General features: G+C 44.1%; 1 long non-coding RNA gene across 2 annotated transcripts; it reads left to right on the top strand.

Moving 5' to 3' along the window:
* The first annotated feature begins 2,948 nt into the window (after positions 1–2,948).
* LOC308486890 lies at positions 2,949–11,192 on the top strand. Of its 2 annotated transcripts, XR_013991367.1 has the most exons (4): positions 2,962–3,053; positions 9,996–10,084; positions 10,453–10,576; positions 10,834–11,192. It is a non-coding gene; the product is annotated as an uncharacterized lncRNA (long non-coding RNA). The 2 variants fall into 2 exon arrangements; XR_013991366.1 differs by lacking the exon at positions 9,996–10,084 and having other exon boundaries at positions 2,949–3,053.
* Positions 11,193–18,182: the final 6,990 nt, after the last annotated feature.

Here is an 18,182-nt window from a genome sequence, read left to right as displayed (position 1 = left end):
TTTCTGGTGCTATCCAGTACTTAATGCCAATGGGTCTGTATCGTCTGAAGAGCAGTAGTAAAGAAAAACCTGGAGCTGTATATGCATCAAATATGGTTGTCCTGTCTCAAAAAAGTATATTGCAGGACAAATATAATAGGATAAATGCAATGATCAGGGCAGCAGTGGTATGTGCAATTCAAATAACAGCTTGGGAGATTCAGTTTAAAAGAAGAGCATGTAAGAGAAAGGATGATAAATATTAATTTCTAGCAGGCCCAGGACAAACAAAATGACAATTATCTTCAATTACATAGGTAAAGGTAAAGGGACCCCTGACCATTAGGTCCAGTCGTGACCGACTCTGGGGTTGCAGTGCTCATCTCGCTTTATTGGCTGAGGGAGCCGGTGTACAGCTTCCGGGTCATGTGGCCAGCAGGACTAAGCCGCTTCTGGCGAACCAGAGCAGTGCACGGAAACGCCGTTTACCTTCCCGCCGGAGCGGTACCTATTTATCTACTTGCACTTTGACATGCTTTCGAACTGCTAGGTTGGCAGGATCAGGGACCGAGTAACGGGCACTCACCCCGTCGCGGGGATTCAGACCACCGACCTTCTGATCGGCAAGTCCTAGGCTCTGTGGTTTAACCCACAGCGCCACCCGTGTCCCTCAAGCAACACATAGAACTTATTAAATCCACTGGCACAGAATGGTCATTAGCTTAGATAGCTCTTAAAATGATTGAGCATACTCATGGAGAATACTGCTGTCAATGATGCCTGATAGCTAGCCATGATAATATAAGGGAAATTCCATGATAGCCACTGAACTTCCACATTCAAAAGCTAAACGTATTTGACAATCAGATGCTGAACACGAACAAGGAACCCTGCCCCCTTCTGTGTCCTGCTTGTGAACTTTCTAAAAAGGGCTTACAAAAGGATTAGACAAATTTACTAAGGACAATGGCTTCTACTCATCACTACTGATATATAACCTTGCATCTTGCTTCTGAATCAACAGTGGGAGAGTGCTATTGCCCTCATTCCCTTCTTGTGGGCTCCCCATAGGCATTTGGATGGCCACTGTGAGAACAGAATACTGGCCTTCACTTTGATTCAGCAGGACTCCTCTTATGTTTAATGTTGGAAAGAAGTTATGGGCTAGATGGATATTCAGGGGTTACCTTCAACTCAGTTCTTCTGAGATGATGGCACCTGATGTGTTAGTATACCATTGCATAGTGGAAATGGCAGTTTTCAGTTCTGACACATCTTAATACAATATCAGGAACACGCTTAGCTGATATGGCAAAATTGACTTGTTTAATCAGGGAAAAGTCATTGTTAACATTTGCTAAAGATTGGAAACCTCTCATAGACTTTTTGCGTGAAGAAGAAATACTGATATCTGGATTTGAGGATTGAAGATAATGTTTGTTTATAGAAAGTGGCTTTGTTGAATGTTATATGTATTGGACGAGGTGAATGCTGCTTTTATATAGTAGACAGATGAAGAATTGGAAGTTCTTTATTTTCTGAATCTTATTTTTATATATTTCTCTTTTAACCTCTTTGCTACTTTTTTTTTTTTTTAAAAAAAATTCTTTCTCTTCCCCACCCCCTTGGTGTTTTTATTGTATCTAGATTAAAGTCTTGGTTTGGTTTTTTAAAAAATGAAAAAGGTATTACATTTGGTATTTTTCTCTATAAACCTTAATAAAATTTATTTAAAAAAGAAACACAGAAAGAAAACAGAGTTCCTTAATAAGATGCATTACATATTAGAAGATGGCTCCAGCTTTCCCCCCGTTAGTATTCTTTACTAGTCTTATGCATGCTCTCAATTTTTTATTCAGAGCACACATTCAATCCATCAGTTATATTCAGGTAATTACTGGGTAAGAGACGTCTATGTTTCAGTGGTCATGAGAGCGCAAAGAGGTTCCTTTTATGCGATTTCCCTCTGTAACATGATTTTCATATTGTACTGTTCTTTTGTTCACTCTCTCACATTTTTGACAAGAATGAGAATTTGTCTTGTTTGGTGTGAACTAACCTCACTAGTCTAAATAAAAGAGCTGCACTTTCTGAGCTGTTTGTTCAGGCTCAGTTTCTAATCATTTCATTATTCGAGCAAAGAGAGTAGAGCGTTCCCCTCTAATCACCTTTCTCATGGTCTATAGTGTTGAGTTGCTCTTAGATGCAACTGTCACAAATTCTGAGTGATCAGTGAGAGAAGCTAAAACCGTCCATTCTAATTATACCTCAGTTGTGCCTCTTATCCCCATATGTCCCTATATCAAGCACATTATGCTAGGATTTATTTAAACTTTTTCAAATGGTGTGTAGAATGACAAACAAATGAGAAAGTATCAGCATGAATAAAGCATCTGTCAAGCAAAGGGGCTCATCTAGCCAAAGTGAATTACAATTTAGCTCAATGTGAGGGTGTTTGATTAGATCTCTGTGAAATCTATGGGATTGAAGCATGGCAGTGCTTTTGGCTAATAATAATAATAATAATAATAATAATAATAATAATAATAATAATTTATTTACACCCACCCATCTGGCTGGGTTTCCCCAGCCACTTTGGGTGGCTTTCAGCAAAATATTAAAATAAAATAATTCATCAAATATTAAAAGCTTCCCTAAACAGGGCTGCCTTCAGATGTCTTCTAAAAGTCAGATAGTTGTTTATATGGATCATGTCTATAGTCTATGGTAGTCTCAGAAAACAGACAACCTTTACTTTGGACATGCTACAATTTTAGAGATACTGGTTTGGAATGTAAAGTAACTTAAGTAAGTTCACAGTAATTGAACTTTAGGGTAGAATTGTGTTGGCAAAGGAATGAGTGGGGTGGTGTTACTGTTCTATACAATACATAGCCCATGGAATTATGAGAAATTCCAGGGAGAATACTGCATGAAGGATTCTGTTCTGCACTGTATGTAGGTTCCAAAGTAAACTGGTGATGCCAGAACAAGATTTTACATGGGAGTGGCGGATTGCCAGGTATATCAAGACTGCCACTCAGTTTACCTTGTGGACAGACTAGGAGTCTAGGGTAGGTGTTGTAAGGGGACAATATAAAAACAAATTTAAAGAAATTACACATTTTGTCATTGACATGTACAACTGTAACCATCTGTTATGCGTTTGTGGACGGGGACTCACCATAATCTCTAGAGTCAGCAAAGAGCTAAAATTTGAGCAAACTAATAAATTCATGAAGTAAGCAAAGTTGGGTCAATTAAAACTAAGCCAAGCACTGTTGCTTTCCATTTAGGACCACAAGCCCAGGCAGCTTCACAGGACTAGCCCCAGGGATAAGCCAAGGTGTTGACATTACAAATGGTGTTCATCTAAGAGGGGCCTGGTCAGACCAAGGGTACTAAAGTAATGGGGTGTGTGAGAGCGGCGGCAGGAAAAGAGTGTCTTTAGCAAGGTGTAATGGGAAGGAGAAGGGAGAACCAAGACAGAGTCTTCATCTTTGGCAAGCTGGCTGAAGGCAGGATGGGAGAGATGCCTTGGACTCCAACGCTGCACTGCTGTGGGGAACAAGCTTCTCTTCTGACCATGCTGTAAGATCTGGACTTCCTCCATCTAGATTGATCAGGAATCCAACAGTGCTATGGTATCCACACAGGCTCCCTGTTGTGAAAAACTCCAATGTGACCATTTTTTCTTTTTTTTACCTATTAAATGGTTTAGCTCCTTCCAGCTGTAATAAAAAATACTATTAATTGTAACAATGTACAGTGGTACCTCAGGTTAAGTACTTAATTTGTTCCAGAGGTCCGTACTTAACCTGAAACTGTTCTTAACCTGAAGAGCCACTTTAGCTAATGGGGCCTCCTGCTGCCACTGCGCCGCCGGAGCACGATTTCTGTTCTTGTCCTGAAGCAAAGTTCTTAACCTGAAGCAATATTTCTGGGTTAACAGAGTCTGCAACCTGAAGCGTATGTAACATGAAGCGTATGTAACCTGAGGTACCACTGTACAGTGGTACCTCAGGTTTCAAACACCTTGGGTTACAAACACCTCAGGTTACAGATTCCGCTAACCCAGAAGTAGTACCTTGGGTTGAGAACTTTACCTCAGGATAAGAACAGAAATCATGCGCCGGCGGCTGTGGGAGGCCCCATTAGCTAAAGTGGTACCTCAGGTTAAGAACGGTTTCAGGTTAAGAATGGACCTCCGGAATGAATTAAGTTCGTAACCAGAGGTACCACTGTATGTGGAACTAAGTAAGAGGGCTAGGGCAGCACACAGGGAGAGAAATTTAGTGACACTGAGGGGAAGGCACAGATACTAGGAAGTGACTTGGCACAAACAGGTCAGAGACAGAGCAGGAGGGACAGAGAGAGTTAGGAATTGAACCAGATTTTATTGGCATTGGCTTGGCCAAAGTGAAGACAGAACAGCATTCTGGAGCAGATGGGCTATTGGCCTGATCCAACAGACTCTTTTTAGTTCTTATACACAACACCATGTTCAAATGCACTCAGGCAGTAACAGAGTGTGAGGCTACACATCTTGTGGCTGCAGGAACAGGGCACTTGGCAGAGTTGGTGGTGGATGACTGGGTGTATTCAGCAGTCTTGGTCCAAAGAGGCTGAGGCTGTAAAAGGGGGCGCTAATGGCCCACATTATATCATCTAGCAGAAAGTACATGTGTCAATATATAAACAAGTGCAATGTGGGATTTGGAAGCCCAGTGTCATGCACAGTGAGTGAAATAATTTAATTACTAATTACAGTTCATCAAAGGCTTATCATTTTTGCTGCATGCCTCTCTACCAACACTTAACTTGTCCTTTGATTGTAGTCTCTGAGGCAAACCCTCCCCCCCAAACCCTTAGCCAGATTATTACTCACTTCTCAAGCTCCTAATTAAAGTATATTAATAAAGACAGATGCCTAATATGCACCCTTTGAGAGGAACATATTGAAATGAAATGAGCAAAAGTTCAGGCTAGCGTGACTCACAAAAAGGGGGAGCACTGCATATGGCTTGTCCATGTTTCGAGTCTGTAAATAAACACGATGACATCAGATAGCTAATGTGGTGCATCTTGTTCTGCGAACATTTTTTATTGCACATCCAGATTAAACCTCCAGTCTCTGTGCTAAAATTGTGAATCCTAAAATCTGTGAAATATTACTAAAATAGAGAGCAGCAGTACACAATTCTTCCCTCCCATCTCAGCCAACTTTTTAAATTTATCTTAAAGTAGCTACACTGCTTGTTAACACTGTGTTGACGCTCGACAGTCAAAACTGTTGTGAACTTCCCATGATATCACAAGCAGCTCAGCCAATGTACACTGTACTCACAGGAGCCCTCATAGGGCATTACTACCATAAAGGAACAGCATGATTAGAATGGGGCCATCAAATTGTGCCTTTAGCTCTGCATCTGTTGTTGTTGTTCTCTTCCATTTTGAAGTGTGCAGTGAGCCTGCAGCTCTCATATGGGGTGCTGGGAGTAGTTAGAAGTGTAGGATAGCAAGCCTCATATAAGCAACATGCTTAAGTCTAATTAATGCATGAAGGGGTTAAGACCTTATGAGTAAGCTGTCCTGCCAGGTTCAGCTCCTTTAGGGAGGAACTAGGTAATCAAGCCTTTGTTCCTTCAGTCTACTCGAGAAGCTCAGTGTATAAAGAGGTTTGAGCTGGTTGTTCCAGTTCAGACCACATGGCTCTCATAAGCCACTCTTGAGTTCCTATACCAATACCAATGCCTGTGAAACTTTTTCTGAATGCTGTATGAAAAAACACATGAACCACACCTTTGAAGAGTTGGGATACTCTCTGTTGGGGTTCCCTCACCAAAGAGTACTTGCCCCAAACTTGGATACTGGCATCCAGGAATTCTCTTTATACATATTTTTCTCCTTAACCAAAAAGAAGACCTCTATTCTCCTCACAGGACTACAATTCCCAGAGTTTCTTGCGAAGATGAATTGGCTTTTAAACCCCTCTAGGAGTTGTAGCTCTGTGAGGACAATAGGGGTCTCCTAACAATGCTCAGCACCAGTGCTTTTTTCTGGAGGTACTCAGAAATTGTCAGATCAGATCATCATATTCAGTGGTACCACTGTTTTAGTAATGCCTTTGACTTGAACCCTTGAGGACCTCCAGAAAAAAGCACTGGTGCTGAGCATTCTTAGGAGACCCCTATTTTCCTCACAGAGCTACAACTCCTAGAGGGGTTTAAAAGCCAAGAGATGGGGGTGCAAGTCAAAAGCATTACTAAAACAGTGTTACCACTGAATATGATGATTCTGGCCCTTCAAACCCTGATCTGATCTTTCTGGTGGAGATTCCAAAATCTGTGGTGCATTTGAAGAATCCACTTACAGCAAATGATCTTTCTTTTATGTATTCTGGTAATTTTCTAACCATTTAGTATCACATCATATATCTTCACAGGTGTTTTATCTGGACACCAGTGCGTAAGGACAACTAAGCATTTATACATCTTTGAAACGACAAAACGTGATGCTGATCAGCTCTGAGCAAAACTAAACATGAATAAAAACAGTTTTTTTATTTAACGTGAACAATTGGTAATACTGAATTAAGAGAGTCATAGATTCACAACTTAGAACTCAACAAAATTGAAATAAGAATGCAGATTTTCAATAGGAACCTGCTGTGCAAAATTGTGAAACTGCAAAGTGCAATTTACTCCAGGGCCTTTCTTTCCTTGGATGGCTTGTTCTTCAATCCTGCTTTTGTGCTCCCCCTGAAATCTTTTACACTACAAAGGCAAAGGCACCCCAAGTGCACAAATGTTCTAATCCAATAGTTGAACAGTCACAGGATGGGCATGAGTGGTGGAGTGAACGTGTGCCATGGATTATTTGAACACATCTGACTATACTGCTGAAGATTTGTCCGGAGTCTGACTGTGAATTATGCGAATACCCGCTTCCTTTTCTTTCTCATTTTCAGAACAAGTTATTTTCAATCACAAACATTTGAGGTTATTACTGCACAACTCAAAGAAACCTTTGGTACTCATTACGATTTCATTACACTAAAGAGATGAAATTGCCTTCTGTCAAAAGAATTTACCATTTAGTTTAGCTCTTGGCTGCAGGAAACTAATTGTCAGTGAATCACAGAAGACAATGCCTGCTCTTACTCATTCATAAGGTCCATTGATTCTAGCAGATTTAACTTATTCATAATAGAGGACAAGGCTGCACCGAGTATCATTTTGTTTTGTTAACGATGCTCATTTGATGACAGCCTTATCAGTAATATTTCATTAGTAGATGCTGAACCCCTGCTCACTTTGTTCACCAGCTCCACTCTCCTGGCAGCCAGCCAGCCTCACCAATGACCATCCCTCCCCCTTTTACACCTCAGCAACCCCTGCCGTAAAACTCAGCCAAACCACCCCTCCACTTAGAACTCGCCAGACCCCCCCCCCCCAGCTGGCCTGGGCTGCCCACTTGCCTGCGCTGTCCATTCTGTCTGCTGCTCATTTGGAACAACTGGGTGTTCTTGAAATGTACAATATTTTTGGAATGCTCAACGTTGGGGGGGGGGGGATGGCTTACTAATTCACTTAAAGCTGTCCTGTTAAAGATGGAGCTGACAGGTACCTATTTAAGCTGAAAACCTCAGGAAAAAACATATGACTTGAGCACAAAAGGCTGTGAGAAAACTGAATGGTAAATAATCTAGAAATCACTGTCCACCTATTGTGGTTTGGGTAAAGTGCATAGATATGAAGGCGTAGCATTCAAATGATGAAAAATCTAATGTGTACCATTTACCATGCTTTTTTATAGATTTCAAGAGAATAATTACTAGCTTGTAAATACCAATTACAAGGGAGACTGGCTGCACTGAGGAGAAATTGATTTTGTTTTTGTATAATTTTTTTTTAAAAAGTTTATCACCAATAGTCTATTTCAGATAAAAGTTTTAGAACAAAGAACCATGTAATGTGAAATACACTAATACTGTTCTATGATTAACTCATGTGTGAGTACATAATTAGTGGAGCTGCTCAGTGAAATATGAGTTGTGGGACCTACCAATATAACTGTGAAGTTGAAGAGCTGCACATAAACACCCTTGCAACCTTCTGCACAGCCCACCGTTACTCGAAGAAGAAGAAATGATTCCCATTTATGCCTTTCCTCATTTCACTTCTCCTAATTTTCATGGTGCGATGAGGCAGTCATTTCATTTTATATGGGAGCTGGTCTTTTATAGGCCTGTTTTTCGCAGGCAACAGGTGAGGTGGGTAAATGTCTTCTGTACTGAATCCCTTCAGACTGCAGATGAAGTGATCACATGATCCAATGCATCTCTGCCCCCATCCTCTCCCAAATCCAAACAAAAATCCTTATACAGAGAAAACTAGCAAGCTAAATTAGACTCTTTGCCTCTGGCGTCTACAGGTCCTTCCCAATATGAGCATAAGCTGCTTCTCTTCTCATGGAAACAGAGCTCAACAGAACCTTTATTCTCCTCTCATTCCACCTGGCATTTGAATACAGGCATGGAAACATGTGCCTGATGGGAGGACATTGTACAATGGCCAGTGTGATGTAGTGGTTAAGAGCAGTAGACTCGTAATCTGGTGAACCGGGTTCGCGTCTCCGCTCCTCCATATGCAGCTGCTGGGTGACCTTGGGCTAGTCACACTTCTCTGAAGTCTCTCAACCTCACTCGCCTCACAGAGTGTTTGTTGTGGGGGAGGAAGGGAAAGGAGATTGTTAGCCGCTTTGAGACTCCTTAGGGTAGTGATAAAGCGGGATATCAAATCCAAACTCCTCCTCTTCTTCTCATTGTACAGCCTCTGCATATGTCTTCATTAGCACCGAGCTGAGATACCCGCCCACATTTTGCTGCCCACATTTCAAGCAGTGAAATGAGGCATTTTGTGGATTATATGAGGGATTGGGGCCCATCAAATTTACCCCAGTTTGAGCCAAAAGAGTAGGCATTAGGCCTTGCAAAGAATTTTGTGTTAACAAAGGTAAATCACTACACTTCCTCCAAACAAGCATGTGCCGAATCCCTTGCAACATCTAAAATTTGTGTGGAGCTTAGTAACTAATCCTTGTATAAATCCTACATTTGTAAATAAATCTTATTCACTTCCTATTTCCCTCATGTGAAGTTGGTTCGTTTGGAATGTGCAGGCTGTACGCTGGCAAATTTTAAAGACTGACATGTGCTCTGTGTAGTTACAACCGTTTGGCATTTCAGGCAGTTGCGTTCTTTTGTTCCTTTGAACAGATTATTTGCTAGGTTGTGGCTGCCAGGATGGATAGCTGCCATCTCTGGGAATACTTTGTGTATATGGTGGTAAGGTTGAGTTTATAAAATGGTTTGTAGTAAGTACTCTTTAGCATGTGAAGCCTTTGGTGTTGCCTTAATCATGTCTTCCTTTGAGAAATATATATTCAAAAGCCAGACTTCTTTCAAAAGATCATGAAATAAAATCTTGCAGCACTTCTTTTCAAGTCAGAGCCAAAACAAAGGTTGTAACTTCTAATGTCTGTGCCTTTGCAATTTCCTGAATATTATGAGGATTAAGTTTGTAGCCTGTAAGATTTACTGTGAAATCTCAGAGTAATTCTTTTTCATTGGGTCAGGCATGAGCGTATTCTTGACAGGTATTTGGAGGGATTTTGTGCACAAATTGTGGAGTCCTAATTATTATGATTTGATAGAATTTTTATTAAAAAATATTCTGCTCAAAGCTTAGTCAAGAACATGCTCTTTCCCCTAAATATATAAAAGCGTGTGCCTCGTGACCAAGTGCAAACAAATAGAATGTTGTGTTCAAATGATGCAGGTGCCAGTTCAAGTCTTCTCAGCCATGAAACTCAGTGGTTAGCCTGGTCAAGTCATGGTGTATCTACCTGACTTACTTTGCAAGATTATTATTTTTAAAATGTTTATGTTTCTTTTTTGCATATTGGTATATATTGAACCCTGAACCATTTATGATTTCCCCCACCTCCAACAGTTCTAACCACAGACTGTGACTGCAGCACAGAAAATATTCCCTCTTTCAAACACAGTGCCCCTGTAGTCATCTCCACTTGTTCACTTCAGGTATGTCTAATATGTGTTTGTGTGTGTGTGTGTGTGTGTGTGTGTGTGTGTGTATGTATAGGAATCCCAAAGAGTCATCTAATCCAACCCCCTGCAATGCAGAAACTACAAAATGTCAAAAAATAACCATTCTCTGCAACCCCATTTTTAAATTTCAACTATTAATAAAAACATTGTATTTAGATTTAATGAATCTTTGTGAACCCTATGAGACCAGGGTTCAAATCCTCACTCAGGCATGAAGCACACAAGGTCACCTTGGGCCAATCAACACCTTTCAGACTAACCTACATCACAGAGAAAACAGGCAATCCAACTCTAGTAGGCCAGAAACAAGGAACTGTTCTTCCTTCATCTCTTTTTCATAGGAAGAGGCAAAGATCACGAAGGCAGCCTTCCACAAATTTCCAGATTTTCTCAAGTGCCCTGAACATCATGAGGATGAAAAGCAAGCAACCAGAGACCTCACTTCAGTGGTCCTGCAGATAGAAGGTGAGGGTGGGGATGTGGCAGAAGTGAGTTCCCACGTGGGCTGCTCAAAAGGTGTTGTGGCTCCCTAAGGCAAACTGCCCACTGAGAGGGCCCCATGAGTTTAGAGACCATTCCAAGGTCATTCCTTGCATGGCACATCTCCTGGGTTCACTGGAGCAAGGAGCCAGCAATTTTAAAAATGTCAGTTGCTAGCTGAGGAGCCCCTTCTTGTTATAAGGGCACCTCATTCTCTTTCTGTCCTCTTCTTTTGAGGGCAGCCAAAGACCTCTTGAAGCATCTGGTGGGGGTCCTCCAATGGCAGCCTGGAGGCTGTCCTCTGGCAGGGGTGGCCTACAACCTGCAGGAGCTGCTCCACAAGATCACCAAGTGCCTGGTAAAAGCCCTTCCTTCTCCAGCCACCAGTTCCCTCTGGTGCAGAGGCAAGAGGATGGTGCATCATCTTCAGACTATACAACATTTGACTTAGATTTGGCACCACAGCTCAGAGATGGAGTTGGAGGCCCTGCTTTATGAAAGTCTTTCCTACCTCTGCAGCAAGCAGGCATCAGTGAGGAAGACTGCTGCCATGCTCATCGGTAATTGAAACAGAACTTTTGGGTCACTCTTAGCAGCAAACAGGCAGAATCTCCCTTTGTGGTTTCAAGCTTTGTTCTGGTATAGTCCGCTCACCTTCCCCGGTGGGTGATGTTGCAGCTGGGCATCCGGGACCGCACAGTTATCTGGCTGGGGGGTGGAGGATTGCTGACCCCGCCATGCTACTCCCGACTGCATCATGCCACCCCATTGCCCATTGCTTGTCTCTGTAGACATTAGTGATCTCAGTGGTTTGCAATATTTTCTATATACGCAGCTGTCTTTTATCCTTCGCTATGCCTGCCAGGATGAAGCAAGCTCCTGGTGCTTCTCCCCCATTTAGTAGGTGTGGGACTGCTAGAGTGTCTCAGGCTCCTTCAGTTGCCACTCAAGGTCTCTCTGGTGAAGGTGTAGCCTCCTTGGATCTGCAAACTCCTTTGCCTCCAGTGTTCAATGTTAGCAGGGAGGCATCAGGTTCTGTGCTTCCTATGCACAGCATTGCAGAGGGATCCTCCTTTCCCAGTCCGACCTTACAGTTTACTGAAGCATTTGACGGAATCATTAAGCAGTTTAGGTCGCAGGCGCTGAACCAGACTCGCACGTTTCCTTCGACTCAAGGTTTTATACCAGGTACCCCCATTTCCAACCTATTGCAAGCCCACCCACAGTCTGTTCATGCTCCCCCAGTTTCCCGTACGTTGGCGGGGGTGAGTGGCCCATCGTATACCTTGCCAACCTTGCATAACTCTCGTCCACCTTTCGTCAACATGCCATTAAAGCAGCCTTTCTCAACCTGTGGGTCGCCAGGTGTTGTTGAACTACAACTCCCATCACCCTAGCTAGCAATGCCAGAGCTCAGGAATGATGGGAGTTGTAGTCCAACAACATCTGGGGACCCACAAGTTGAGACCCACTGCATTAGAGCTTCCCAGTACATCTGCAGCTCTATTTACTGATTCACAGTTTTGCCCACCTCCAATTCAGACTACAGCGGCAATAGACATTCCTTCCGATACCCCTGCTTTTTCACCGGTTCTTCCATTTCACCCACACATGATTCCTCCTTCTCCTCAGGCATCGGCATCCGTGCATTCTGAGCTTCCCAGCCCTTCTTGCCCCAAGCCCTCCAGCTTGAATAATTTCCTCCTGCCACCCCCTACCCCTTTGCTTTGCCGGTCTGTAGCAACTTCTTAAAGCCTTTTGTAGGGAACACAGACAGTTACGCACCTCACCCCCACAGTGCCGCTGGCAATGGTTACCATGAGAGCGAGAGGGGAAAGGGTGGAGAAGAGGAGCAGAGTGCCTGGCTCCAACACTTCCAGTGCAGAGGATGAGGGGCAGCCACAGCAGCGGCGTAGCGTGGGTTATCAGCACCCGGGGCAAGGCAAGTAATTTGCGCCCCCTAACCCGGGGCAAGGCAAATAATTTGCGCCCCCTAACCCGGGGCAAGGCAAGTACAGTAATTTACTCTCCCAAGCAGCAGCAGCAGCAGTGAGGCTTCTCTTTCCCCCGCGCTCTCCTGGAGCTGCCTCTTTTCTTTCCTTTTTTCCCTTTCTCCAAGGCTTTTTGCTTTCTCTCCTTAATTGATTCCTCCTCCACACCGCAGCGTTTCCTAGCTGCTTCCCCCCCCTTCCCCTCTCTCTCCTCCTCGCTCTGCTTGCCTTGCCCTGCACCGGCAGCAGCAGGCACAGCCAGACCCCCGCCAGCCAGCCCGCCCGCCCGCCCACCCGGCTTCCTCTCCTTTTTTTGCCCGCGGCAGAAGGCTTCGCTCTCCCCCTTCCGCGACCTCCTCGCCAAGCCGAGCGAGCGTGGGCTCCCTAACCCGTGGATTTTAGTAGGGACAGAGAGCAGCTAGTGCGAGCGCGCCCCCCGCCCATGTTGCGCCCGGTGCGGCCGGCCCCCCTGGCACCCCCCACGCTACGCCACTGAGCCACAGTGCCAAGTCTAAGTCTCCAGTGAAGAAGCATCAGGAGAAACGTGTACATAAAGGGAAGAAGAAGAGTTGTACCAGTGACACGGATGACGAGTCATGTACGTCTATGAAATATACTCGGAGTCCAGAGTGGATTTCATGCTCTTTATTCATCTCATAGTGGTGAGGAGGAATGGAAGTTCCCCCAGAATGTCTGCTTTATATACATTATTTACACAATGGTCCCCACGTGATTGGCTAATTCAGGGATTCACCTGTAGGCCAATCAGGTTGCGAATTCATTTCCACCTGGAGCTGGATTGGGTGGCTCCTGTGGACCAATCAGACTGCTGCATTCTGGACCCTATTGTTCTAGGACCAACCAGACTGCTGCCTTTTGGATCCTATTCAACTCAGTACATAGCAGTCTAGCTTGGATTATGACAGCGATGCCTTGCTGGAGTGTCATGGGGGGAGGGGGAAGATTTGATGGGTCTTCTGGATTGGTGTTGGGAATGGAGAGCTAATTCCCACCGGAATAAGTTTGGTGGTTCACTAGAGTGGAAGGGTGGGCATTAGTGAATGACACAAAGAAGTCCACTCGTGCTGCCACCGCTGACTTCCCAGGTTCTGAACTTGCCCTCAAATTGAGGGCTAAAATCCTCAATGGGGATTATGCAGATACCATATGTTCAAACTGGTTCCATCAGAGGATGTCTTGGCCTCCTGATTAGCTCCACTCTGCACTCAAGGGGGCACAACCCATCTCTTTCTAAGTAAACATCTTTCTGGGCACTCTTGCAGCTGAGATGCTGGGTCAGTTTGCACCCCCTGTCGTGGCTGATCAGGCATAGCTCTCCTCTCCTTTTGTGGGAATGCCACACTCTTCATCAGCTGCATGTTGGAGGCCTCCATTTTGTCTTTCAGTCTGTTTTTAAGCTGCTTGTTTTGCTGCTCAAGACTGGTCCATGGCATCCATCTTGCCTTCAAGACTGCCTTTAAGCTGCTCAGTTTCCTCCCAAAAGATCAACTGCATCTGCCCCAGAACAGAGTATTGCTTTTTCTCCCCCTATTTAGTTTAAATCATGTCTTCCTGGCAGTGAACGGGTGTTAAAAGTTTTAAAATTATGCCAGTTAGGAAAAGATTGTCTAAGATGTTTGGGAAACTGCCTCTAAAAATGCACCTTAATCTGCGTTCCTAATAAGTATGAGAAAAAAGATTAACATATCTTTTGGGTTCTGCAGCCAGGAACCTCAGACTATTTTCTAGTAATTGGGAGCGAGGGAGGTAAGAGTGACATTTTATTTAATTCACACATAATGCAGGAGTTTGGCAGAGATTTACAGTGAAGGAGACAGCACCCAATTGATTTAGGTGTTCCAACTCGGCTTCAAGTTTCCCTCTCTTTGCTGCTCCAGGACAAAACAGAACTTCCCTTTTAGGTGCAGGCTACCATAGCAAAAGCTGGAGTTTTAGGGGTGCTTCATAACGAAATCAGCAGCAGCAACACAGTCCTGGTAAGTGGGTTCTGAGATTATGTTCTGCAGATGAATGGGATCCTCCTAAATTGAGGGTCCTGGTTGCACTCGAGCCCCTTAAGCCACCCCCACGGAGTGAGTTGTTACTAGGCGTGGCCCAAGCCATGTCAGTTGGGCCCTGGGATCGTGCCTGGCTGTTTGGGCCAATTGGGGCAGGTGGCGTGATCTCGGGGTCCTATAAATGCGGCAGCACGGCGTGGTTGGGGCACTTGCTTTGCGCTGCTGAACACCCCCTCCCCCCCCCTAATTTGGTGCTGCTGCTTTGGCCTTGCTTTGGATTGGGTCGCCTGCTTTGGATTTTTTCCATTTGGCAGATTGGCTTTGGCCACTTGGTTTTCGCCTACCCCCTTAGCAATCATCACAACCTTGTAAGGTTTGGCAGTTAGGCATTGGTTTATAGAAATGTGTGGCCATCACCTGCCCCTCCAGAATCAGGGTATTCCGGTAAAGGAATCTGGGGGTCCTGGATCTCGTCCGAAGTCCAGTTGAGGGGCTAGGGCCATGCCAGGACCACAGGAATCCCGGGGTGAGCTTCAATCGATCTTCACCGATGTTGCTCCCTCGTTTGGTGTTTACCCTTTCAGACTGCCAGCCAGGGAGGCTGGAGTCAGTTATAGTCTCTGACCAATGCCTAGGCCAGGGGTCTGCAACCTTTAAGACAAAAAGAGCCACTTGGACCCGTTTCCGAAGGAAAAAAACTGGGAGCCGCAAAACCCGTCATTATAAAAATAACTTTTTGTCACTTTTTTTTTATTATTTCTTTGTTTGACCCCTCAGAATTACTCTTCCTCATAGAAATAAACGTTAAATTAACAAGTTACCTTTTTGTGTGTGTGTGTTCTTCACTCCCCTTCAAAACAGTGACCAGCGTACATGCCCCTTACAATGTAGCGGGCGGGTGGGCGGGAAGGTGATGTCGGGACGGTGCGTGACTAACGTACGCACCGCCCCCATGCGACGTCACAGCCAGTACAGCGCCCTCCACAGTGGGGAGTGTCGGGGCGCACAATGCGCCTCCTCCCCTCGCTAGTATCCGCCCCGGAGCCGCGGCAAAGGTGTAAAAGAGCCACATGCGGCTCCGGAGCCGCGGGTTGCTGACCCCTGGCCTAGGCCAATACCGCTCAATTTGTTTTGTAATCAATAAAGCTGTGGCCAAATTTTGCCCAAAAACTTAAATTAAAATTATGTGTCCGTTTGAATTTATTTACTGGGAAAGGGCTTCGTTTGCCTCGGGGCACAAACAAAAGTTCTAACAGCCAGTTTGTACATTTAGCAGAATTAAGTGGTACAAGTCCAGGGAAACAACTAAGCTTTACACTTTAAGCTGAGTAGGGTGATGTTCCAGAAACAATCCTCATTCGATTCCTCACCAACCACCTCCCTGCTTAAGTACCTGAGAGAGGAGGGAACTGGCCCAGATAACTTGAAGGTTAGAGGGAATCACTATGAAACCCCTCAACACAGAGGGAACACACTGTATGTTCAGATAACCACAGTATGACACAACCACACAGTGGTCTGACACAACTGCTGCAGTGATTACACTACACAAATCCATAGCCCCACACCTTAACCCCTGGCAGATCTGGGCTGCAACACAAGGAGATAGTGGGTTCTAAATATATGCATCACAGTCCTGAGTGATTAACACCATCTCCCAATATCTTGATTAGCGCTTTCCCCTTTCAGCTGATTAACTGGGTAAAAGAAACAAACATCAGTCATCAAGGTAGAAACAAAGGAAAACAAGAACCAACTTAAAACTTACTGGGAAAAGCCCACTCAGCCTTACAAATACCGTATTTTTCGCTCTATAACACGCACCAGACCATAACACGCACGTAGTTTTTAGAGGAGGAAAACAAGAAAAAAAATATTCTAAATGAAATAGTGGATATATGATTTTTGTGGTTCATGCTGTGGCCACAGACATGTGATCTGACAGTGAGTTTGGAGTAGCCCAATGCAAAAATCCTGAGGATCCATGTGGATCCATGCTTTGTAACCACGGAGGAGGGAAGGAAGGGGAACCATGGATCCTCTGCTCACAACTGCAGCAGATCCCCCCCCCCGCCACCCACAGGCATTCGCTCCATAACACGCACAGACATTTCCCCTTACTTTCTAGGAGGAAAAAAGTGAGTGTTATGGTGCAAAAAATACGGTATGTGGAAAAGGTATTGAGTCTGTAGGCATTTTGGCATGAGCAGAAGATGAAGGAAATAAGAAGTTTGAGAGATGGTCTCAACCATTAGTTTTCCATATTTATATTCCATTGCAAAATTATGTCCTCTGACCTACCCAGGAGGCTCTTGCTTGTTCCACTAAGAGACTGAAATGCCTGCTATTATTTTGATATAAAAGCAGGATTGGAGTGGGAACCACTTAGAGCAAAGAGAACTTTCTATTCCCTTCTGCCCTCTTCTCATATATATTTTATCGGTTTCCAACTAATTATTTAAATGAGGAAATTGTGCTCACCCCCACTTCACCCTTAATTTAATTTGGAAGGAAGGGCAAAGAAGCCCATCCGTGTTTTGAAGAATGCAGACCAGTTTGGGAGATGATGTATAAGTTATAGGGTCTAAAAGTTCAACTCAAAATCTTTTCTCTGCACATTAAAATGCAAAATCTACTGTTACGATGACATTAAAATCTAATGACAGATGTTTATTCCATGTATGTGAAATTATATTACTGGTGACATGAACACTACTTGCAGTTTAAGCCAGAAATCGGTCACCAATCTACAAATATTTTTTGCATAACACTTGGGATGGGAATTCTCTCTCTGTCTTCCTCCCCACACCCACCCACCCACCCACTCAAATCATAATGTTGGTTGCACTATATTACATTGCTTTAAATTTTTAGCAGGTTGGAATTAATCTCAAACAGCCCCCTACCCGCTGAGAGATTTTTAAATCTTACATTTTTAAGTGAGCAAGTGAAGTGATACTGATTTATTTTTTATTGCATTTACATCCAACTTTCCTCTGAGGAGATGAAGGCACCATACATGGCTCTACTAGCTTCATTTTTTATTCACAACAACCCTGAGAGGTAGGTTACTAAGAGATAGTGATTGGCCCAAGATCACCCAGTGAGCTTCATGGTTGAGAACTGACTTTGGGTCTTCAAGTCTCAGTCTGCTAGTGAAATCACTGTCTACTGGTACATCACACCATTTCAGCCACTTTGATGCCCTTAATAAGTCCTCAAGCATTCAGATTTATTGCAGGATGAAATTTCTTGGATCAGAGCTGGGCTCCAGGTGTTATTTGACTCCAGTTTCTCCCTGCTGCAGGAAGTGTGGCCAATGGATCAGGGATGATGGGAATTGTATTCCAACAACACTGACAATGGAGAGCCGCAGGTTTCTTGTCCTTGGACTACAGCTTACTTTGCCAGATGCACAACGGGTTATAAGCGGTGTGTGCATTTATCTAGAGTTTATCTATCTATATCCATGGCACAGAGATATTTTTCCTTTATATATAGTAGAGGCTCAACTAGGGGCGAAGGAAGGCTAACTGGCCCTCAGTGCAGGGTGTTGGTGTTGGGGCACACTGCCCAGTGGCG

This window comes from Podarcis pityusensis (genome assembly GCF_964106645.2).
Source record: "Podarcis pityusensis genome assembly, chromosome: 10".
Classification (NCBI taxonomy): Eukaryota; Metazoa; Chordata; class Lepidosauria; order Squamata; family Lacertidae; genus Podarcis; species Podarcis pityusensis.
Note: the sequence above shows the minus strand (reverse complement) of the source record. Positions and strands in the feature narration are given on the sequence as shown.